Genomic DNA, 26,479 nt, shown 5'->3' with positions numbered 1-26,479 from the left:
CTCTAGGAAAGTCTCTAGTCCTGAAAATGGCTATAGATGTTTTCTTCTTGATGTTTGCTGCTTGTGATGTCCAAGGTCAAACCAGGCAATCCTTGCAAGAAGAGGGGGTACAGAGTTTGAGTAAGAACATGATGTAGAGGAAATGAACTTAATAGAATGGATATGAATATGAGAAATGAAATGTCGTGCAAGAAATAGCAGGAATCAGGTATGATTGTATCACAGCATATATAAAGAGGAGTAAAAAAGTAAGCTGGATATATAAGAAGAGATCCTATTGGGATCTCTATGTCCCATAGAAAGATCCCACTCCTTGTAAACCACATGATCTTTGGTGAAAGAAACCTGGCCCTGGGGCACAGGTGACCCTTCACTCAATTTTTACAACACTGTCTCCATTTTATGAGACAGCTTTCACAGTTCACTCCCTTCCTCCCTTCCCTAGTTTGCCTCCTTCCTTTTTCTTCCTCTGTCCACATAGAATATCTTGCCCTTACCTCAAGATGTTATTAAAAACTTTGTTTTTCCTTTTGAATCTCTGAACCGTCCTAAGATATCTTGGAGTTTACTTGCAAGATTTCTTTCTTAAGGATACCTTAAACCAAAACCACCCTGACCCTCATAGATTGATCAACTATGGCCAAGCCAAGCCCCAAGCCAAGACCCACTGGGTCCCGATTGACTCAAAGTGAATGTCTGATTTGGCCAGAAATGCTGAGGGTCTTCCCTTCCCAGGTTCATTTATTTAGAATTTTTCTTTTTGACTAGGTGAAAGAGGCCATTTTTTGCTTCAGTTTCTGTCTAGCTTTAATCACTAAATGGATGTGGCCTCAGTTAAACTGAGACCTGTTGAAAACCTTAGTTTTAAAATGCCAAGGTCTTCCACTGCATCCAGAGTCATCTTCAATCATCCTGATTTATATTAACCACTGACTCCGGAGGGGAAAGTGAGGCAGGTGACCTTGCACAGCCCTGCCTCCCTCACTTAAATCCAATTTACTTAGCACCACCTCCCTGATTCACGGTCTTCCTTGAGAACCAAGGACAAGCAACAAAATATTACTTCATTTTCCTGGATTCCTATCCCAGAAGTGAATTCCTTCGGGGTGGGTGGGGCAACTTTAACTACAGGTTAATAAAGGGCAACTGGTGTTTGTGATGTCATGAAAGACTTAGTTCCCCTATCTTTAGTATCCCCTTAACATCCCCTATCCCCTTAGTTGGGATGTATAACCAAAAGCTTCAGTCCTGCTCTGTGTGTCTTCTCTGGAGAGACCTATTCTCAACTTGATTTTAATTTTAGCCACTTTATTTTTATTGCTAATTCAATTCCCTATTCTTCCTCTACTGGGGAATCTTGCTGCTAAAGAAACTACAAACTGGAATTAGATTAACACATGGTTCCTGTACTTGGAAGCATTTGAAATATCCTCTTTGCTAATTTTCTTGAAGTTCTTATTAGTAAGAGGCCCTGAGATAATAGCTCTGAGCAGAGGGAAAGGACATCAAAGTCAGGGTTATCTGAGGTTCCCAGGGACAAAATGACAGATTCCCTTCGTAAAAGGCTAAGCAGGGAGAAGTGTCTGTAGACTCAATAGTGAATAGGATTTACAATCTTGGACTAGACCAGATCTATTAGAGTAAATTTTTTTTTCTCGAGTTTTGCAATAATTTGTGATGTATGGATGTTAACTATTCTCTAAAATTTCGATAGAAATCTTCTATGAATCCAATAGGATCTGTTTTTATTTTCTTCAGAAGTTATTTTACACCTTGTTCTATATTTCCTTTTCTGTGAGTGGGTTAATTAAGATCTCTATCTGGTCTTTTAATAATTTTTGTATTTTATATTTTTGAAGGTAGTTTTCCATGTTAGTATTCTCAGTTTGCATATGAGTAACATGTTATTATTTTTCCTTTTTTGTTGTGATTTCAATTTGCTCATTTGCTATTTAATTTGTTTTCTGCTTTTTATTTTTTTAATCAGATTAACTAAACTTTTTTACTAGTCTTTTAAAAGAACTTTTACTTATCATTTCTATGTTTTTTTCTCATTTTATCTATTATCTGCTTTTTAAAATCTTTTATACTTATTGTAGTTTGCTTATTTATTGACTTACTGGTTTTTAAAATATCTATTCAGTTCATTTTTTTCTTTTTCCATTTTGTTAATACATTAAAGGTTAGAATATGATTCTTTTCTACCAAGGACTGCTTTAGCTGAATCTCATAAACCTTGGTATGGTAAATGGTTTCATCATTGTCATTTCCTGTTACATAATTATTTTTATTATTTGTTCTTTAACCTAGCTGTGATTTAAAATTTAAGTCTTAAAATATTTATTTTTTAAGTACTATCTCTGTGCCTTACAACATAGCCAATTTTTGCAAAAGTTCTATATGGTGCAGAGAAGTGTTGATTTCATTTGTTTTCCTGTGTAAAATATGCCATGTTTTTTAACTCTAGTTTCTCCAGAAATTTGCATAGTTCCAAATTTCCATTTTCTTTCTATTTTTGTCAAAAAAAATAGGATATTAAAGTCTCATCACTATTGTTATATCTTCTTTAGACTCACATACTATTTTCTTTGCGATTTTTTATATGCTAAGGCATTTAAAATGTATAAGTATATTCCTGATAATTGATTTGTTATATATGGTTCCTTTCAGCACAATATAGTTCCCATGCTTATCTCTTTTTTGTAATGTCCAGGCTAGCTTTCTGTAGGATCTCTGGATGGGCCTTGGTATTTAGGTGGAGAGGTGATGAAGGCAGGAGAGTCACCATGAGGTTGGTCAAAGATGGAGTTCTGAGTCTTCTCTGTGTCTGTGTCTGAGACTCTTCTGTATCTCTCACCCCTTAAATACTTCAGTACAATTACATCACTATAGCACACTGAGCATGTGCCAGCTGTTAGAGCTGTTACATCACCATATTACACTAAGTATGTGCTTAACTAGAGTAGAGAATCATTATCTCATCAATCACACTGAGAAGGTGCTTAACTGTAAGTATACCTCTTTAGAGTTCTGGCCCTCTATACTTTTTTATTTTTTTAAATATTTGTTTTTGTTTTTTTCTGATAACATCATGATAACTCCCACTTTTTTTGGGATTTATTCACTGCATGTTAATTTCTTCCCCTCAGTTTTATTTTGTGCAAGTCTTTGTTTTTTAAATGTGTTCATTGTAAAGCAACAGATTGTAGGGTTTTTTTTTCTCGTGCAATGTTACTTGTCTGTTTTGTTGGATTGTTAATACATTTACATTTAATGTTTTAAGAGTTAAGTTTATATTTTCCTCCATTTGTTTCTAAAATTGAGGGTTTTTTAAAAAAAAAATATGATTTTCCCTCCTTCTTGGAAACACATTATAAAGTTAATTTTTTTTTAAGATGGTGGTCTTCCCAATGGCTCTATTACCTTGATCCCTGATTCTTTCTTCTAATTTGTTAGCCCTCATTTTAGGGTTCTATTAATTCTCCTGTCTTTTGTCTGGTTATTATTATTATAATCTTTTTTTTCCTTCTCAGTCAAGTAGATCCCTCATTTTTTTCCCTTTCACTCTCTTGTTCATTAACTTTTAAAATTTCTTTGTGTGTGTGTGGATATGTGTGTGCTCATTTTGAACAAGGATTTCTTTCACTCTGCATCATCCTTTTTTTCCTTGCTATATATTCTAGATTTTCATTCTCTGATTTATGGTTCCTCTAATCTGGTTGCTTCTTTTCTCTGTATTCTTTGTACAAACAAAGCCAATTATTGTACATGTTTAAGAGAATACCTTCCTAAAGTAAAGCATTTTCCTACCACTGTTGCTCATCCTCTCCTGTTGACTTTTTAAAAAACGTTTTGCCTAGAAATCTCCTGCCCTGGGTCTATGTTCTTTTACTTCTGCAGGTGCTAGCTGTCCCCACGGGTTCCAACTGCACCCCCTCTATAGGACAAGTAGTCTTTTCAGGCACCAAACACCTAGGCCTCATCCAGTATAAAGTTTTTATTTCCCTTCATCTAAAGGAACATTCATTTATGACTCCATTCCCAAGTTCAAAACAAGGGGCTAATTCTTTCCTTCCCATCGTCATTCATTCATCCTCCTCTCTCTAACTTGCTCCTTTATATAGACTCTTCTTCTTCTGGGACCACAAAAGTCATCTTGTCTTCATTGGGAAATTTTGATTTGAGTCTGAGACATCACTCAATTCACCTCTATCCACCTTCATGTAACCTCCCACGTTTTAATGTAGGTTCACAAATGAAGCATTCACCTGTAGGCAAGAAGACACCAGGTTGGGTACAGTAATGTGCCCCATCTTTTCCCTGATACCTCCCCAAGATTTCTGCTTTCATCCCTGTCTCCTTATGTATATTTAGAAAGGCATTTCTTACAGATCTTTCTGTTGTTACTTTGTTGCTGTCTGCATTTATTCATTTTTGCATTTGTCATTTGGAGTGTTAGAGATGTATACAATCTCTTCAGCTCTGGTTTTCTTTTTAAAAAATAATTTTTTTTTCATTAAATATTTACCAATTACATGTAAAGGAATTTTTAATAATCATTTACAAAATTTTAAGTTCCAGATTCTCTCCTTTAACATCCTTTCTCCCAGGGACCTGTATGTGCCAAAATGTTTGTGGCAGCCCTATTTGTAGTGGCTAGAAACTGGAAATTGAATGGATGCCCATCAATTGGAGAATGGCTGGGTAAATTGTGGTATATGAATGTTATGGAATATTATTGTTCTGTAAGAAATGACCAGCAGGATGAATACAGAGAGGACTGGAGAGACTTGCATGAACTGATGCTAAGTGAAATGAGCAGAACCAGGAGATCACTTTACACTTCGACAACGATATTGTATGAGGATGTATTCTGATGGAAGTGGATTTCTTTGACAAAGACTCAGTTTCAATTGATAAATGATGGACAGAAGCAGCTACACCCAAAGAACACTGGGAAACGAATGTGAACTATTTGCATTTTTGTTTTTCTTTCTGAGTTGTTTTTCCTTTCTGAATCCAATTCTCCCTGTGCAACAAGAGAACTGCTTGGTTCTGCAAACATATTGTATCTAGGATATACTGCAACATATCTAACATATGTTGCCATCTAGGGGAGGGGGTGGAGGGAGGGAGGGGAAAAATCGGAACAGAAGCGAGTGCAAGGGATAATGTTGTAAAAAAATTACCCTGGCATGGATTCTGTCAATATAAAGTTATTATAAAATAAAAGAAAATATTAAAAAATGTATAAAATTAAAAAAAAAAACATTCTTTCTCCCTTCTTGAAGGCAAACATTTTGATTTCAATTATATATGTGAGGTCATGCTTAACATATTTTCATATTAACTATGTGGCAAAAGAAAATACAAACAAAATAAAAGTAAGAATAAAGAGTATTTTTCAGTCTGCATTCAGAATTCTTCCTTTCTTTCTTTAGAGGTAAATAACCTTTTTCATGATGGGTTCTTTGGAATTGTCTTGGATCATTGCCTTTAATCATAATAAGTTTTTCAGTTTATTATTCTTACTATGCTGCTGTTACAATATTCTCCTGATTCTGCTTACTTCAGTTTTCACCAATTCATATAAGTCTTCCGATATTTCTGAAATCATAACCTCCTTCATTTCTCATATCACATCAGTACTTTATCATAATCATATGTCACAACTCATTCAGCCATTCCCTTGTTGAGACATTCCCTCAGTTTCCAATTCTTTGCCACCATCAAAAGAGCTATTATAAATATTTTTGTACAATTATATAATTTTCTCTTTTTTTGATATTTTTGCAATACATCTCTTATTTTTTTTCATTTGTTTTAAAAACTTGAATTTCAGATTCTCTTCCTTCCTCCTCACCTTCACCCCTATTGAGAAGGCACATGTGAAGTTGTATAAAATATTTCCATAAAAGTCATGTTGTGAAAGAAAACCTAGATTCCCCCTCCCTCCCAAAAAAACTCTCAAGAAAAAAAAAGTAACCAAAAATATGCTTCAATCTGTATTCAGACATGATCAGTTCTTTCTTTGGTATGAATAGCTTTTTTCATCATAAGTCCTTCCAAGTAGTTGTGGATCATTGTATTGCTGAGAATAACAAAGTCATTCACAGGCTGATTATCCTATAATATTGCCCTCATTTTGTACACAGAACATTTTACTTTGTTATAATTCATAGAGGACTTTCCAAGTTTCTCTGAGAGCATCCTGCTCATTCAAATGGGTGAATTCTTAACCCAAAAGCCTGCAACTTTGATTACTATGGTCATTTACCAGTCATGGTGCATTGTGTACCTAATGTATTACACTGATATTTTTATTTCTTCAATATCTTTTTTTGTATCTTGTTATAAATAGCTATTTTAGTACAATATTAAAAATAGTGATGAAAATGGACATGTTTGCTTCATTCCTAATCTTACTGGGAAGACTTCAAGTTTATCCCCATTACAGATAGCTCTTGGTTTTAGATAGCTATTATTATTTTAAGGAAGAGTACATTTATTTACATGTTTTTGGTATTTTTAATAGGAATGAAGAGTTTACTTTCTCAAAGGCCTTTTTTCTACATCTTTTGAAATAATCATATGATTTCTATTGGTTTTGTTCCTTATAATGTCAATTGTGCATGCTGATAGTTTTCTTAATATTGAACCACCTGTGCATATATGTATAAATCCCACCTGGTTATATTTAACCAGGGAAGACAATTCTTGTGATATATTCCTACAATCTCTAGTATTCTATTTAAAATTTTTGTATCAATATTTATTAGGGAAATGGGTCTATAGCTTTCTCTGTTTTAGCAAAGCTTGGGTATCAGCACTATATTTGTGTAATACAAGTAATTTGGTAGGACTCCTTTACCTATTTTTTCAATTAGTTTATATGATATTGAAATCTATTCTTCCTTAAGTATTTAGTAGAATTCATTTGTGAGTCCATCCAGTCCTGGGGATTTTTCCTTATGAAGTTCAATAATAACTTCCTCAATATTTTTTCCTAAGATAAAACTATTTAAGTATTCTATTTCTTCTATTAATCCAGGAAATTTGCATATTTTAAAATATTCACCCATTTCACTTAGATTGTCATATAGGCATACAATTTGGCAAAATAGTTCCTAATAGTTGATTACTTTAATTTTATCTTCATTTATATATTTATGTATTTCACTTTTGAAATTTTTTTAAAATTCAAAATAATTAGTAGTTTGTCTGTTTTATTAAGTTCTTCAAAAAACCACCTCCTAGTTTTAGTAATTAGTTCAGTGTTGTTTTTTTTTTTTTAACATTGTTTTCTTAATTTCGCCTTTCATTTTCAAGATTTCAATTTTGGTGTTAATTTTTGGGGTAGGGAGTTTTAACCTGTTTTTTAGGGTTTTTTAGTTGCATGCTTTTCATGTGAGATATTTTACCCCATTCTACATCTGCTTTTCCCTTTCTTCTACTGCATTCTTCTTTCTTAACACTTTATTTTTTTAGATAACATCTCATCCTATTCAACAAACTCACAACTCACATCTGTGCTCTTAAAAGTTACATTTATTTTTTTCCCATGTAAAAATATTAACAGTTTGACATAATAGAATCACTTATGATTTCTCTTTTCTGTTTACCTTTTTTTTTTTTTTTTTGGCTTTTTTTTGAGTCTTGTATTTGAAAATCAAATTTTCTATTCAGCATTGATCTTTTTATTAGGAATTGAAAGTTCTTAATTTTATTCAACATCCATTTTTTCCCTTGAAAGGATTATACTAAGTTACGTTGATTAGGTGATTCTTGGTTGTGATCCTAGCTCCTTTGCTCTGTGGAATATCCTCTTCCAATTTCTCGATTCCTTTAATGTAAAAGTTGCTGAATCTTGTGTTATACTGACTGTTGCTCCACCATATTTGAATTGTTTCTTTTTGTCTGCTTACAATGTTCTCTTCTTCACCAGGGAGTTCTGGAATTTGATTATAATATTCCTAGGAGTTTTCATTTTGGGATCTCTTCAGGTAAATTATTTCAATTTTTATTTTACTTACTAGTTTCTAAAATGTTAAGGCAGTTTTCCATAATAATTCTGGAAAAGGGGGGTATTTTTGGGGGGGAGGGGCATTCAGATAGTCCAATAATTCTTAATTTTTACTTAATCTATTTCTCAAGTCAGTTTTTTCCCAGTGAAATATTTCACATTTTTAAAAAATTTATTTCCTTCTTTTGATTTTGTTTTGTTATTTCTTGATGTCTCATGGAGATATTAACTTCCATTTGCCTAATTCTTATTTTTAAAAGAACAATTTTCTTCATTGAGATTTTATACTCCTTCCTTTTCCATGTGACCAATTCTACTTTTTAAGGAATTCTTTTCTTCACAGAATTTTTGTCTTTTTATTTTTGGCCAATTCTACTTTTTTAGGAATTCTCGTCAGTGTATTTTTGTGCCTCTTTTTTTTTTTTAACCATTTAGTCTATTCTATTTTTAAAGGTGTTATTTTCTTCAGTATTTTGTGTGTGTTTGTATGTGTGTATGTGCAAGTTTATGTACCTCCTTTACCAATCTGTTGATTTTTTCAAGACTTTATTGTAACATTGTCATTTCTTTTCCTAATTTTTCCATTACCTCTTATTATTATTAGATTTTAAAATTTTCTTTTGAGCTCTTCCAGGTTCTGAGCCCAATTCGTATTTTTCTTTGAGGACTTCCATGTTTCTTCTGATTTGTTTTGATCTTCCCTGTCACCATAGTAACTTTATAGGCTCAGGTTCCTTTTTTATCATTTGCTCATTTTTCCAGACTATTTCTTGACTTTAAACTTTATGTTAAAATTGAGCTCTGCTCCAAAAGTAGAGAGACACTATCTTAAGCTTTACATTTACTTGTACACCTATTTTCATAACTTATTCTGGATGTTCATAAGTTTTCAGTTCTTCCAGGGTGAGATGATCTAAGGAGATGTATATTTACTTCTCTTTTGGTCCATGCTCTGGTCTTTGAGCAACCACAAGTACTCTTTTCCTCCTTGGAACTATGAACAGAGTCTCTGCACCCCTGGTCATAAGTGTTGGTGCTTCTCTTAATTCTGGAGCTGTGACTTGGAAATGTTTCTGGGAAGAGTCCTTCACCCACTGTGAGCAAAGGGACACCTGTAATTTCTTTCTGGCCACTTGTTCAGCTCCCTTATCATCCGTGTGCTATGAGCTTGGAAAGATGCAACTGCCAGTTCAGTTGCTCCCCAGGCCTCTGCTGAATTGCTCCTCAGGTATTGCCTGTGTTGCACTGAGTTCTACCCTCAACCTGATGTGACAGACCTTTTCTACCAACCTCTTAAGATTATCTTGGGCTGGAAAATTATTTGTCTTTTTGTGGGTTCTGTCACCTAAGAATTTATTTTGAAGAATCATTTCAAAGTTTTTTGAAGGAGAATCTTGGAGAGGTCAGGAGAGTGTCTAGGGGATTTTTCCTTGCCACCTAGGCCTAATTTTTTTTGACTCTTTAAAAAAAATGTCTCTTGAGATTCTTGATCTTTTGTTCCTTCAGATATATCTACTCTTTCCCCACCCCATTCCCAGATTCTATAAAGTATTCTTTTGGTAGTTTGATTGTTGTAACACTGAATAAATTGTTTTTTATAGTATCTTTTTAAAATTATTTTGTCATGATATGAGGATTTAATGTTTCTGCATTTAGATCTATTTCTATAGAGTTTTATAGTTACCATCATATAGAATTCTTTGCATGTTAAGGTATATTGGCTTTCAAATATTTTATATATTCTGTGATCATTTGAGTGGGATTTTTCTTTTTTTCTTCTAATTCTGTGTTTTGTTGGCAATATACAGAAATGATTTCTGTGAATTTATCTTATATCCTGAAATGTTTCTAAACTGATTTACATACTCTTTAATATATCATTGTAGTCTATTAATATTTTATTTAATTTTCATTAGGGATATTTCTTTCTTCCTGGTTTTGATATTTCATTCCTTAGGAGTTTAGGTGGTTTGTTCCACTTTTACATACTATTTATATTGAAAAGATTTGAAAAGTTGATATTGAAAAGATTTCAAAAGTTTATATACTATTGAAGTTAGTTGTTCTTTGACATATTTGTCAGATTTCACCTTTAAATCCAAACATTTATGGAGTGTTTTATGGCAGATATAATATGTAAATGATTGGATTTGGATTCAGTAAGACCTTGTGTTGAAATCCTATCTCAGATACTTATCAGTTACTTTGGCCCCCAGTAAGTCAGTTAACCTCTTTCTGCTTCAGTTTTGACATTTGTAAAATGAAGATATCACTAACCCTCACAGAGGATCAAAAGAGATAACATATTTAAAGTGTTTAGCTGAAAGTGCTATATATAATTGCTGGGTATTCATCATTATTATTACTGTTAAATAATAAAAACAGCTTGTTCAAATTTTTATGATGTTATTTAAGCAATCTATTTCTTCTGTTAATCTGAGTATTTTATTGTCTTTATGAGTATTTTTAAAATTTCATCTACTTTATCAGTTTTAAAAATTGCTCTAGCTCTGCTTTTTTAACACATGTAAGGCTCTGAATCCTATCATTGATGTGGCCCTGTCTCCTAAAGAAGATTAGAATTTGAACTTTGAGGTAGTAACTATGTATTGGACCTACAAGTTTCATGTTGGTAATATAGGTTTAAACAGGTAGTGATGGTGGTGGTGTGGTATATAGCATAACAGTATTAATTGATGACTCAATTCATAAATCTCATTAAATTTTGAACATTTCTCTTCAACTTAGAGATTAGTTAAAATGGGCCCTTAATAGGTGATAAGAAAGTTGTGCAAGTTTGGAGGTAACAAAAAGGAAGATTTAGGATAAAGAGAGAGTTATTGTGTATATAATAGCATCCTAAAACCTTTTTAGGAAGATAACTGCAAACAAAAATTTTTTAGGTTCTTACCATCTTCTAGATGCAATATTAGTAGAATCAACTTGCAGAAAAATATTTATACTTTAAGAAAAATTTTCAGAGTCTGTTCAGTTTTTCTTTTTTTGTGTTACTCATCTTGAGTTTTCCCTGAATCCAAGTTGTACATTCCTCACTTGCCTTTTCCCTCTGGCAGTGCTGGCCATTGTAAATAAAATAGACCTGATGAGGGTTTTGTGGAAGAATGTAGCCTAGAAAGCAACAAGCATAAAATTTTCCTGATAAAACTGTTACATGTATTTAATGATGAGACCACTTGGTTCATTACTGTTCTAGTTAAAATTTTGAACTAAATTAGAAACAAAATAGGACTCCCTTTAAAGATTTACATACTATTTCCCATCTCCTCTCCACTTCTCTCTTTTCTCCCCATCCATAGAAACCATGGTTCCTATGGTTTCTCCATATAAACCATAGAGACAGTCCAGCTTGGATGGCAACATATAGATGAAAGTGTTGATGGTCTCAAAGGTGATGTTTCATGTTTGTAATTTTGGCATTTAGCTTCAGAGGAGCTTCTAGAAGCAGCACAGGATACTGGAGAAAGGGACTACATGAAAGTTATAGAAAGTAAGGTTCAAGATCTCTCTGCCACAGATTGTGGATAATATTATATTCACTGAGATGTGTCAGTCGAAATACCTCTCTTGCTCTTGTCCTTAACTCCTACATAACTGTCTTTCTGGATCCTCCCTAATCATCATATCTGGTGCCTAGGATGAACTAATGTGGCAGAGAGGACCATTTTTTATTTTTTATATTTTTTTCTCTAGTCAGCCAGGAGACACAATTATCTCAAAACAATGATATTTAATGAAAATGAAAAAGAAAATAGAACAGAGGTATGCTTTTCCACAAACGTACACACTTATTCCTGTCTATATTTCCCTATATGTACAGACATATATTTATGTGTCTATGTGTATGCATATATGTATATATATATATATATATATATATATATATATATATATATGTACAGTCCTGGTACAGTACTTGAGCATACATAACTAGCTTTGCTTTCATTCTCTGGATACAATCCCTTTAAAAGAGAGTGACTTTTTTTTTTTTTAATTTTTTTATTTAATAATTACATTATATTGACACTCGTTTCTGTTCCGATTTTTTCCCCCTCCCTCCCTCCACCCCCTCCCCTAGATGGCAAGCAGTCCTTTATATGTTGGATATGTTGCAGTATATCCTAGATACAATATATGTTTGCAGAACCGAACAGTTCTCTTGTTGCGTAGGGAGAATTGGATTCAGAAGGTATAAATAATCCGGGAAGAAAAACAAAAATGCAGATAGTTTACATTCGTTTCCCAGTGTTCTTTCTTTGGGTGTAGCTGCTTTTGTCCGTCATTTATCAATTGAAACTCAGGTCTCTTTGTCAAAGAAATCCACTTCCATCAAAATATGTCCTCATACAATATCGTTGTCGAAGTGTATAATGATCTCCTGGTTCTGCTCATTTCACTTAGCATCAGTTCATGTAAGTCTCGCCAGTCCTCTCTGTATTCATCCTGCTGGTCATTTCTTACAGAACAATAATATTCCATAACATTCATATACCACAATTTACCCATACAGAACAATAATATTCCATAACATTCATATACCACAATTTACCCAGCCATTCTCCAATTGATGGGCATCCATTCATTTTCCAGTTTTTAGCCACTACAAACAGGGCTGCTACAAACATTTTGGCACATACAGGTCCCTTTCCCTTCTTTAGTATTTCTTTGGGATATAAGCCCAATACAAACACTGCTGGATCAAAGGGTATGCACAATTTGATAATTTTTTGGGCATAATTCCAGATTGCTCTCCAGAATGGTTGGATTCGTTCACAACTCCACCAACAATGCATTAGTGTCCCAGTTTTCCCGCATCCCCTCCAACATTCATCATTATTTTTTCCTGTCATCTTAGCCAATCTGACAGGTGTGTAGTGGTATCTCAGAGTTGTCTTAATTTGCATTTCTCTGATCAATAATGATTTGGAACAGAGAGTGACTTTTTGAATAATTTTTTTTTTATATATAAATTTTTTGTCACTTGGTGTTCTGCTCATTTCACTCAGCATCAATTCATGGAAGTCTCTCCAGGCCTCTCTGAAATCATCCTGCTGGTCATTTCTTACAGAACAATATTCCATAGCATGCATAAACCACAATTTATTCAGCCATTCACAACTATATATAAAATCCTTCTAGGTTACTTACACAACACTCACACAACAGTCCTTGAGATTGGTGCCGTAATAAAAATAGTTATTTTTTAAGTTTTGTAGAGTTGAGGAAATTGAGATTGAAAGAAATTAAATAATCCATTGCAGCCTGGAAGTATCTGGCCTAGATGCAAACTCATGTATTGTCTTCCTGACTCTTGAATTCAATGCTTTTATCCACTAGGCCACATAAGCACTAAACCTTGTATCTCACTTTTCTCATTTATAAAATGAGGGGGTTATTGTACTCCATGACCTCCAAGGTCTTTTTAGTTCTAAATTGATGATACCCCTAGAATTTAAAATAAATCAATTTTATTTTGAGCAGAGTATTTAGTAGGTGAGGGATTATTTTTGGAGAAAGGTAAATATTATACAAAACTGAAGCAAATATCAGGGAACTCAAACTAAAAAAGATAGGGAGTAATGGTGCTCATTTCTTCAGATTCATAAATGTAGGAAATTTATTCATATTATAATGATAGGCAGAATTTAGATAGTGCCTACTATGTATTAGGCACTGTGTTGAGTGCTTATAAATACCATGTCATTTGATCTTAACAACCCTGAGGAATAGGTACTATTTTTATTCCAATTTTATAGGTCAGGAAACTGACCTATATATATCTGTCTGCTAGAGCTTGTGATAATAATCAGCAAAGCAAGGCCAGGAGCCTACAAACAAGATTTTCTTGAAGGCCTCTACCTAGTTCTATAATTTGATCCAAGAGTAATCCTTTGAATTCTCTTCTCCTAAAATCCCTGGGAAAATATAAAGCAGGTGCTTGTTTTCATGGTTCTTCCTTTGGAGAAGGTTTCTCATCATGTTGGATTTCTTAGTCTGGGGAATTCAATATTAGTTTTTAAACTGCAGATGGTTGATGAAATACCATGGGTCAACTCTAAACCTCCTAAGTTTCTTGGTTCCAGAAGCCCATAAATTAGGATGGATGTAATATGTCCTGCCACCTATGTGGTTGTTGCCTTCCTCTGGTTCTTGTGTGATGGATTTTAGACATGAATGAAAATGGGTTTATTTAATCTTTTACCCATGTCATAAAGAGGTGGCTAAGTGGCAGAGTGGATGGAGTGCTGGGCTCTGGGCTCAGGAAAACTTATCTCCTTGAGTTCAAGTCTGGTCTCAAGACACTAGCTGTATGTCTGGGCAAGTTATTTAATCTAAGTTTCTTCAACTGTAAAATGAGCTTTTTTGCCAATAAAGCTCCAAATGGAGTCATAAGGAATTGAACTTGTGTGAACAACTATGTAAGAAAAAAAAGAAGACAGAGTGAATTGGGCTATTGGATGGCTGAGGGGAGGGGAAGAAAGGGGAATTATCCAAATCCATATGGCCTCCAGATCTATTTTTAACAGAAAGTCAAATCTGATTATTCATTCCTTTATTTAAAACATAGTAATTTTGTTATTGGCATAGTCAAAACATTATACTCTCGTTGTGGAAAGAAAAGTCATTAAGACATAATTTCTGTCTTCACAGAATTTATTATCTAGTATGTACTCTTCAAAAGAGCTGCCTCCTTTCCTAGTTACTTTCTAAGTGTTATATGGTGGAGAAAGTGCTGAGTTCAGATAATACAATAGATACTAGCTCTGTGGTCCTGAGCAAGCCATTTTCCTTTTTCAAAACTCAATTGCTTTATCTATAAAATGAAAGTAACAATTGCACTTACCTAATTTGAAAACATATGCAAAACAGTACTTTGAAAAGTGCTATCTAAATTCTAGCTATTATTATATTGAGGATATGCTAAAACTTCTTGTGATTTTCAACTTGAACCTTCTTCTTAAATTTGAACACTTCTTCAACACATAAAGATGGGCTTCATCTAAAAATATTACCTGTCACGTTTCCAGGTTGTTGACTTCTTCTAAGGACTTGGGCCCTGAAGAGACCTTGAAGCTTCTGATCACCTGATTTAATCAGCAGACTTTTACCCATCCACAGATGATCTGTTTGAATGTATTTCCCAGTGATTAGTATATTCCCACTCCTCTTACTGTCTCCATCTCTGTGCTATAGAACTCTGCTGCCAAAAAATCCATATCTGCCACTACTTCAGGTATGCTCCTTCATTCCTATCTACTTCAACCATATGTCATCTATATCCTATTTTAGGTCTATCTGTCCCTTCCATTGTGTCTTCTAGAACCTCTCACTTCCAAATTAACACTTTTCTTTTGACATTGAAGCTTTTTTGTTAATCCTTTCATCTTCTGGCACTTAATGAGATCTCATTGCCTCAAGATAATACTAACCTAGCCATATATTTAGTACTGATTGTACCTTCTCTCATACCCCTTGGAATATTCCTGATTCCCTATTGCTGCTTTAAGATTCTCCTTATCCCACTATTTACTCAGCAATCTTTTGCCTATTCAAATTTATTATCCAAATCTAGGTCTTGGTGGCTATTATCTGTCATCCTTCAGAGACATTAATTTCTCTTCTTAATGAGTCAGACTCTCCCTTTTCATATTATATATACCCTAGAGTTCTTCAAGAAATATATTAGATATTTCAAATACTCAACTCTTCAGTTTTTAATCTACCCATCTGACATGATTTATTTCTCTACTACAATGGTTATACTTCTAATTCAAGAATTCCAAAATTCCTTTTTATATTATCATAATTTTATGCCTTATGCTATTTCTCATAGCTACTGTGACCTCCAAACCTTACATTCTTCATAATTTTCCCAGACCCATGCTGAAGCTATATATTCCTCCTTTTCCAATCTCAACCAATTCAACATTTCTCTAGTCTATTTTCCCCTCAAATCCCCATTATGTTCTCTTGTCTTGTTGTTACACCACACACTGCACCAAACCACAACTCCCAATAACTCCCATCATCCACCTTCTCAGTCCTCCTCATGGATCTGGAGGAAATCACAATACAATGTTGACTTGGGATCACAATAAATTTATCTAATCTCAACTAAGCCTTAACAAGACAATCCTTCTATTTCTCTCATTTTCTATTGCACTTACCACAGCAACTCTTCCAGAACTGTTTTCTTCAGACCTACTACAGCATCTCACCCACTCAGTTGTCTCTTCAAACTTCCTTGAAAAATTTTTGGTAATTTCCTTTTCTATTCTTCCCCCCCAGTGATAGTATCCCCCACCAGGTCCACTTCTCTAGTTTCTGATGAAAAGATGGCCCTTCCAACCAAAGCCAAGCATTGTGTGCATGCTCAATCCCATTCACTGTGCACTTCCCACCCTTATCATCTTCCATCTTTCCCTCTCAGATATGACCAGAATCTCCCCTATACAATTCAAGAACCCTTTTTGGATCCCTCTTAGCTCCCCACTAACTTCTGTGACACAGCTTCCTGTCCCTCCCCTTCTAAATTAAACTGTTTTGAAAAGTCATCTATCTCCTGCTCATCTTTTTTCTCCTCTTAATCTCTTTTAAATCCTCACTAATCTAGCTTCTGACGCCATCATTCAAATGAAACCACTCTTTCCAGTTGTCATTGATCTCTTAATTGCCAAATCTAATGAACTTTTTCCCTACTCTCATATTTTTAGTCCTCTGAAATGTGACTCTGTTAATCAGTTTCTTATCCTATATACTTTCTCTGGGTATTTGTTGTTGTTCTTTCCTGTTCTTGCTTGGATGACTACTCATTTTTATTTGGATTTTTATCTGGGATCTTCCTCCTCACTGTATATCCCTCAAGGCTCTCTTCTGGACCATCTTCTCTCTTTTGTCTGTACTCTCTCATTTGAGGACCTCAATTTCCTTGTGTTTAACTATCATCTCTATGTAGACAATTTCAGATCTGTAGATCCACTCTGAGTCTTTCTTCTAAATTTTACTAGTGTATCATCAACCGCCAACTCAGCATGTAGAAAAGGTGATCCATCTTTTCCCCAAATCCCAGCCTTCTTCCAAACTCTTTCCCATCACTTTTTTAAAAAAAAAATTATAACTTTTTATTGATAGAACATATACATGGGTAATTTTTTACAACATTATCTCTTGCACTCACTTCTGTTCCAACTTTTCTCTTCCCTCCCTCCAACCCCCTTCCCTAGATGGCAGGCGACAGTCTTATACATGTAAATATGTTATAGTATATCTTAGATACAATGTATGTGTGCAGAACCGAACAGTTCTCTTGTTGCACAAGAAAGATTGTATTCAGAAGGTAAAAATAACCTGGGAAGAAAAACAAAATTGCAAACAGTTCACATTCGTTTCCCAGTGTTCCTTCTCTGGGTGTAGCTGATTCTGTCCATCTTTGATCAATTGGAATGGAGTTAGATCTTCTCATTGACGAAGATAGTCACTTCCATCAAAATATATCCTCATACAGTATTGTTGTTGAAGTAAAAATGATCTCTTGGTCCTGCTCATTTCATTCAGCATCAATTCGTGTAAGTCTCTCCAGGCCTCTCTGAAATCATCCTGCTGGTCATTTCTTACAGAACAATAATAATATTCCATAACATTCATATACCACAGTTTATCCAACCATTCTCCAATTGATGGGCATCCATTCATTTTCCAGTTTCCGGCCACTACAAAAAGGGCTGCCACAAACATTTTGTCATATACAGGTCCCTTTCCCTTCTTTAGTATCTCTTTGGGTATAAGTCCAGTAGTAGCACTGCTGGATCAAAGGGTGCATGCACAGTTTGATAACTTTTGGGGTATAATTCCAGATTGCTCTCCAGAATGGTTGGATTTGTTCACAACTGCACCAATATTGCATCATTATCCCAGATTTCCCGCATCCCCTCCAACATTCATTATTATTTTTTCCTGTTGTCTTAGCCAATCTGACAGATGTGTAGTGGTATCTCAGAATTGTCTTAATTTGCATTTCTCTGATTAATAATGACTTGGAGCATCTTTTCATATAGCTAGAAATAGTTTCACTTTCATCATCTGAAAATTGTCTATTCATATCCTTTGACCATTTATCAATTGGAGAATGGCTTTATCAGAACTTTTAACTATAAAAATGTTTTCCCAGTTTATTGCTTGCCTTCTAATCTTGTCTGCATTACTTTTGTTTGTATAAAAGCTTTTTAATTTGATATAATCAAAATTTTCTATTTTGTGATCAATAATGATCTCTAGTTCTTCTTTGGTCATAAATTCTTTCCTCTTCCACAGGTCTGAGAGGTAAACTATTCTATGCTCTTCCAATTTATTTATTTGTTTAAAAAAATTTTAATAGCTTTTTATTTACAAGTTATATGCATGGGTAATTTTACAGCATTGACAATTGCCAAACCTTTTGTTCCAATTTTTTCCCTCCTTCCCCCCATCTCTTCCTCTGGATGACAAGATGACCAATACATGTTAAATATATTAAAGTATAAATTAAATACAAAATAAGTATACATGACCAAACTGTTATTTTGCTGTACAAAAAGAATCAACTCTGAAATATTGTACAATTAGCCTGTAAAGGAAATCCAAAATGCAGGCAGGCAAAAATATAGGGATTGGGAATTCTATGTAACGGTTCTTAGTCATCTCCCAGAGTTCTTTTGCTGGGTGTAGCTGGTTCAGTTCATTACTGCTCCATTGGAACTGATTTGGTTCATCTCATTGCTGAAGATGGCCAGGTCCATCAGAATTGATCATCATATAGTATTGTTGTTGAAGTAAATAATGATCTCTTGGTCCTGCTCATTTCATTCAGCATCAGTTCATGTAAGTCTCTCCAGGCCTCTCTGAAATCATCTGCTGGTCATTTCTTACAGAACAATAATATTACATAATATCATATACCACAATTTACTCAACCATTCTCCAATTGATGGGCATCCTCTCAGTTTCCAGTTTCTAGCCACTACAAAGAGGGCTGCCACAAACATTCTTGCACATACAGGTCCCTTTCCCTTCTTTAAAATCTCTTTGGGGTATAAGCTCAGTAGTGATGCTGCTGGATCAAAGGGTATGCACAGTTTGATAACTTTTTGAGCATAGTTCCAAATCATTCTCCAGAATGGCTGGATGTATTCACAATTCCACTAACATATCAGTGTCCCAGTTTTCCCACATCCCCTCCAACATTCTGCATTATCTTTCCCTGTTATTCTAGCCAATCTAACAGGTGTGTAGTGGTATCTCAGAGTTGTTTAATTTGTATTTCTCTGATTAATAATGACTTGGAGCATCTTTTCATGTGGCTAGTAATAGTTTCAATTTCATCATTTGAAAATTGTCTGTTCATATCCTTTGACCATTTATCAATTGGAGATGGCTTGATTTCTTATAAATTAGTCATTATCTATTTGGGAAATGAGGCCTTTATCAGAATCTTTGATTGTAAAAATGTTTTCCCAGTTCATTGCTTCCCTTCTAGTCTTGTCTGCATTTATTTTGTTTGTACAAAAGCTTTTTAATTTGATGTAATCAACATTTTCTATTTTGTGATTAATAATGATCTCTAATTCTTCTTTGATCACAAATTCCTTCTTCTTCCACAGGTCTGAGAGGTAAACTATTCTATGCTCTTCCAATTTATTTATAATCTCATTCTTTATGCCTAAATCATGAGCCCATTTTGATCTTATCTTGGTGTACAGTGTTAAGTGTGCGTCAATGCCTAGTTTCTGCCATACTAATTTCCTATTTTCCCAGTACTTTCTGTCAAATAGTGAATTCTTATCCCAAAAGTTGGGACCTTTGGGTTTGTCAAACACTAGATTGCTATAGTTTTTGACTACTTTGTCCTGTGAACCTAACCTATTCTACTGATCAACTAATCTATTTCTTAGCCAATATCAAATGTTCCTATCCCTTCTAATGGCACCATAATCCTTCTTCATCTAAATTCAAAGCCTTGGTGACATCCTTCACTCCTCACTCTCACTCTAATCCTGCTGTGATGACTGCGTTGAGCACCCAAAGTATAATAGAATCAGCTGGAGTCAGAATAAGGAAAAATGCTTGATCTTTATTCTTTGTGGAGGCGAAGGGGAATGATAATAGGAAGTGAGAGCAATCGCGACACGAATCTGGCCAGCAGTGCCTCTGGCTCTCACACTCTACCCACCAAATCCTCTCCTATACAACACATCAAACTTGCACAGAGAGTGGGCCATTCTTTCTCCAAGCATATATTAATAGAGTATTGTCCAATTGCTAATTAGCCTCACATGTTTGGGACCCTAGTGCAATGAGAGCTTCAAGAGCTTCAGCCCATTACATCCTGCTTTTTCCTTCACAACACCTCTCACAGATACAACCTCGAATTTACCCTCCTAGAGCCACAACCCTACTTCAGGTCTAACTCATTTCTGTCCTGGAGCTCTCCCCAGGACAATCCATCCCCACTCATCTGCCAAAACTTTTCATTTTATAGCAAAGTTCTGATTGTGTAATGACCTTACTTGGCTAAACTCCAGTGACTGCTTGTTGACATTTAAAACTTCGTAAGCTGGTCCATTTCTCTCTTTTCATTCTTATGTATTGCTCCCCTCCAAGCTCTCCAAGATGTAGTCCAAAGATCTGTTATTCCTCATACCGCTCCATTTCTGTCTTTGTTGCTATGGCTCCTATATGTAGAATGATATCCTTCCCTCCACCTTCTAGAATTTCTGCCTTCCTTCAAAACTGTCTGCCAGAGGCTTTTCCCAGTCCTTTTGATTAATTTGCCAATAGATATGTAAGCATCTTGAAAGGTCATAAAGATTAGAAACCTGGTGAAGATTTTTTTGTTTTGTAAAGTTACAAGTCAAGGTTTTTTGTGGGCCTGCAGAGCAGCAGCACAGCAGGCAAGGCTGACCTCCTCCTACTAAATAACCACAGAGATGATTGAAACATGTCTAATTGTAGGTAAACTTGAACTGACTGACTCACAGGATAGTAGATTTTGAGCTGTAAGGGAACTTTTGAGATCATATAGTTGAACCCCTAGGGGTTGACAGATAAAGAATCAGAGATCCAAAGAAAGGGAGTAATTTGCCCAAATAATTTGCATAGGCAGTAATTAATTGAACTGGGAATCAAACCCAGTTGTTTTGTTTTTTTTTACCCCCAAATCTGGCACCCTTACCACTAGGATGTCTGAAATGTAAAAATAAGCTCATGTGTCTTTTATATGGAAGAAAATATTTCTGAATTCAAGTCTGGTTCATTGAGGAAGTTCATATGGGGTCCTGTGATGATTTAGTCCTCTCAGGAAAAAGGAATAATACTTCTCTAAATAGGTCATTTATTTTTTCAGTTACTCTGTTTCTGTTGGAGACTCTTACTTAGTCTCTCTCTTAACTAGTAAAATTTATGGTTAGTTGGTTGGTTGTCATCCTTTGTTCTCAAAGAAAACTGAAATGACATCACTATATTAAAGTTAATGTGTCCACCTGTGGCCAAGAAGATCAATATAAGTTCTGAATATTCTACCACAGGTTGGATACAAATAGTCCCTAGGAACATTTGGGGTAGATTCTCTTAACTTTGCACATCTTGCATTTCTCTAGGGCTAATTCAATTCTGCTTTGCTCATAGAGCACAGTACCTTCTCAGAGGTCATATAATCGATTCTAAAGTTCTTAGGAGAGATCTTGACAATGTCCTTGCATCACTTTTTCTGATTACCTCGTGAGTTTTTGCTCTGTGGGATTTCTTCATAAAAGAGTCTTTTTGGCAAGCATTCATTTGGCATTTGAACAATGTGCTCAGGCCAACAGAGTCATGTTCTCTGCAGTAGAGTTTGAAGGCTTGCCAATTTAAATTGAGAAGGACCTCTTGTGTCTGGACCTCCTCCTAGTCCTCCTGGACCTCTTCAGAATCTTCCTAAGACAATTCAAATGGAAGCGATTGTTTCCTGGCAAGGCACTGGTAGGCTGTCCAGGTTCACAGGCACCCAACCCTGAAGTCAGCACAAAGGTGCTTTAGTTTGGTGGTCAGGCTAACACTTCTCTTCCACACTTTTCTTCAGAGCCTCCCAAACACTGAGCTAGCTCTCCAGTGCATGTGTCGGCCTCATTATCAATGTTTACATCCCTGGAAAGTATAGTGTCAAGGTAAGTAACTGCTGTAACTGATATTTCTACCTATGGATAATGTAGTGCTGATGGAGTAACTGTTTTCTTGGCGTTAGACCAAAATTAGCACAAGTAGCAGAGAATTGATCCATAATTTATTGCATCTCAGCTTTGGAGGCTGCATTGAGTCCACAATCATCTGTAAACAAAAAGTCATGCACCAAATATTCTCTCTACACTAGTTTTGTCTTGTAGCTTTTTTCAAGTTGAAAAATTGATCATCAGGGCAGTTGCTGACTTTTGATTCTGTGTTCATCCTCATTGAAGATGTTTGACGACATGGCTGAAAACATGCTAAAAAGCGTGGGAGCAAGCACACACTTGTTTCACTCCACTGGTGACTGGGAAAGCTTGAGAGCATTGTGCATTGTCCAGAGCCCAGGCGAGCACACCATAACAAAACTGATGTACAATATTGATGAACTTCTCTGGGCAACCAAATTTTGACATTATTTTCCATAAGCCTGACAGTATCAAAGAGCTTGATCAGATTTAGAACTATGTATCCAGACCTCTGTTCTGCTCTTGGCATTTCTCCTGGAGTTGTCAGGCAGCAAACACCATGTCTACTGTTCTGGTTCCTTCTGAAGCCACACTGGATATCAGTAGATGACCTTTTTCCAGGTGTAGAATCAGTCTATTAAGAAAGACTGGAGAGATTCTTGCCAGCAATGACTAACAGAGAGACCTCCCTGTGATTTGCACAGGACAGTCTGTTCCCTTTATCTTTATAGAAATGGACAAAGGAGGCATTTTTGAACTTCTGGGGCATAACCTCCTCTTGCTAAATCATCTAAAAATTTTAGTCAACTTTTGTATAAGCAATGGCCCCCTACTTTGTAAACCTCAGATGGAATAGATTCAACACCCAGTGCTTTGCAAAGTAGTTTAATGACATTCAAAATCTCTTTAATTGGAGTTTCAGCTAGAGAGTAATTGAATTCAATTTGAGGTAACTGGTCAATAGTTTTAGCATTGATGGTCTGTTGAGAACACTATGGAGGTTTTCAGACTATCTAAGATCATCTCCTTATCACTAATCAATGTAACTCCAACACTGAGTTAAGATGCACCATAGCTCTTTGGCCCACAAATATAGTCTTCAATAAATCATAAATGTACATTGGATTATTACTATCAACATAAAACTGAATTTCATCTGCCTTCTTCCTGAACCCTTGAATCCTGCATCTCTCTTAAAATTTGATCATACTTTTACTTTTTTGGGGACTGAAGATATGCTCCCTTTTTAGAGATGGATAAATTATCCTGCTAGTTATACCCCATGGAGTTTTTATTTTTCATTTAGCAGTTTTTGAATTTTCCCATCAATTTCATCAAACTAACCTTGATGTTTGCATGTGTTCTGAGATGAACAAATGCAGTACTGTACAGAAAATCTCTGAAAGCTTTCCATTCCTTTTTTATTACACTATCACCAACTGTGTGTTGACTTAATTTACCCTCAGGCCAGGATTGGGTAGGCAGACAACTTTTTGGGCACTTTTTCTAGCGATTTCTCCCACCTGGAAGGACAATCCTTAAAAGGCTGCTCATGCATTCAGGGGGTTATGTCTTTTGATTTGTCACTAAATTGGATTTAAGTGAGTCAGAATTGAATACATGAAGTCTTTGAATTCACTTTTCCAGAGTCAGCACTTCTAATGAAAAGACAGAGTCAAAATGACCGGTGATAACTAGAGATGCAATGGATGACGACCTTGGTGTCTTGGATGTCTAACCAAGCTCTTAAGTGCTCCACAGCACTTGCGTTATTAACCTGCCTTCGTGGCTGTTGGAACAGATTGTTCTCATTCACCCATTCTACCAGGGGAAGTCTTCACAGACTTGGGGTAGACACCCCCTCCCCTTGCGGGGTAGACGCCCCCTCGCCTTGCCTCCCCCCCCCCTCCCCGCCTAACTCACAGTAGGTTTGAGACCTATTGGTTACTACCCTCAAAATGGTTTACCAGAGTGTGGCTACTGGGCAGGCTATAGCTTCTTGGAACCACAGCTGAGTTAGGTGGATCAGGTGGATACAAAAAGTGAAAAGCAGCCTTTTAAAGAGCTTGACAGCCCTCATACTAGAGGTACTGGTCTTTCCTGAATAAAGCTATATATATGTATATATATAGCAAGTTGACTCTCGTAAATATTAGGGATGATTTTGCAAAATCAAATGGATAGAATTAGTTTTGAAAAATTTGTTAAGATAAACTAAAAATATGTATTCTTAAAAAGGAATATATAGATGTAGATATAGAAAGATAGATATATAGGTATATATAACACCTGCTCTGTGCTAGACACTGTGATGAGCATCTTACAAATCTTTCATTTGATAAAATACCTCTGCAAAGTAGGTTGCTGTTATCCCCATTTTATAATTGAAGAAAATGAGGTAAATAGAGCTCAAATGAGTTGTCTGACAACACACAGCTAGATTTGAAACTGGATTGGCACTTTGTGATTTCCAGCCCAGTGCTTTTAAAACCACTACATCGACATGATTACCTTGAGACTAAAAATGTACCATCTAAATCAGTTTGATATTTTTAATTTCTCTTGTAAAGCTTTTATCTTAAGTTTTATTTTTCTACTAAAATGCTACAGTTAGATTAACACTATTCTTTTTTCATATAGTCTTTATGTAAAAGATTTTTGTCATTATTGTAGAGTACATTATAAATAAAAGTGAAGCTTAATACAGGAACAGTGGCCCCTGATTTTCCCAGTTGTGAGAAAGGTCCAAACTGTAGGGATATCACAGAATATGTTAAGATTCATATTGACAACAAAGTAAATTTAAAAGAAAAGATTGCAAACTGAGACTAAACTGTGGTGTAGACAATATTATTATTTAATTTTTACTTATGGTACAATTTTATCTATGAAGTTTTTGTTAACATGTTATTTTTGTAACATGTTATTTTTCTCATAAAACCCTTTAGGAGGTGAATGGAGAGAAAAAACCAGCCCTTTCCAAAAGGTGAGCTCTGTGGTTTTCAAATGAAGGCCCATTACATCTTTCCTTACTCTTTCCACTACTCTCCTTATGACCATAAGACTCAGTTTACTTTTTTTTTGTGGTATTTATCTATCTGATTCTATATGTTACAGTAGTTTTTAAAATCAGCATAGTCTGTTGGGAAAGATCACTGTTCTGGAAGTCAGAAGATATGAATTCTAATCCTAGTTGTGCACCATAACCTTTGGCAAGTTGATTCTCATAATTATTACTTGCCTTAATTTCACATCTTTCCTCCACAATTATCTGTGACCCACGTTGTTTTAATTTCCCTTTGTCTATTTCTTCATCCATTAAACTGGCATGATAATACCTGCCATGGCTACTTCCTGAGCTTTTCATAAAAGTACTTTCTGACAATTATTTTTAAAAAGTACTTGCACAAATTTAAGATATTAATTTTTCAAATCTCATATTTTTTCATGTATTAGACAACTTCCATTTCCATATTTGTTATATGTATAGCACAGTTCTTTATTTTCACTAACATTGTCTTTTCATCCAACAGTTATGACCCAAAACTCTTCAAAAGACTGTCATCCCAAGGTCCAATCAAGGTTACCATATTCATCATCATTAAAAGAAGATCACTGGTCCAGAGCTAATCAAATACCCCACTTTTATCAGCCTAGACCCAAAGTATTACAACTTCCAAAGCCAAAGTTCACACTTGTAGAACCCTGGAAAGACAAGGAAAAAAGCCAGGAACTATCCTACAATCAGAAAATGGCTGACCTGTTACCCTATCTTGATAGTTGGAATATGGCTAAACCACCCATACTCCAGAAATGCCATTATATGGCCACAGTTTTGCCTTCGATATATCAGGAGTACAGTATTAAGAGAATTTTTTTAAGTTTGCCAACCCCAGAATAAAATGTGAAATCTCAACTCAGATCTGACCATAAGATTCTCTAGTTCACTAACCCCTGGGCAGAAAATCCTTTGGATTCTGATCGGATTCCTAAGGTTCCATATTATCTGTCATACATCAACCAGCAAGCCATGACTCACACTAATTGACATTGCTTTGAGGTCCTACTTCTACAACAGAACTCCATTAACATGCCCATATCTCTAGGCTGAGGCTTTGCTGAGTCTTAATTCCAAGAATACACCTTAATGGTATTATATATTATTATTATTTATTAATATTATATAATTATAATATATATATAAATGTGTTATATATTATAAATGTTATAATATATA

General features: G+C 35.1%; 1 long non-coding RNA gene across 4 annotated transcripts; it reads left to right on the top strand.

Moving 5' to 3' along the window:
• Window positions 1-2,656: 2,656 nt before the first annotated feature.
• Window positions 2,657-26,164, top strand: LOC127557921 (uncharacterized). Of its 4 annotated transcripts, none has more exons than XR_007952664.1 (4): window positions 2,657-2,791; window positions 22,134-22,218; window positions 25,191-25,228; window positions 25,776-26,164. It is a non-coding gene; the product is annotated as an uncharacterized LOC127557921 (long non-coding RNA). The 4 variants fall into 4 exon arrangements; XR_007952661.1 differs by lacking the exon at window positions 2,657-2,791 and adding an exon at window positions 2,895-3,008; XR_007952662.1 differs by lacking the exon at window positions 2,657-2,791 and adding an exon at window positions 7,946-8,003.
• Window positions 26,165-26,479: the final 315 nt, after the last annotated feature.

Source organism: Antechinus flavipes, chromosome 3 (assembly GCF_016432865.1).
Source record: "Antechinus flavipes isolate AdamAnt ecotype Samford, QLD, Australia chromosome 3, AdamAnt_v2, whole genome shotgun sequence".
Taxonomy (NCBI): Eukaryota; Metazoa; Chordata; class Mammalia; order Dasyuromorphia; family Dasyuridae; genus Antechinus; species Antechinus flavipes.
This window is presented reverse-complemented; position numbering and strand designations above follow the sequence as displayed.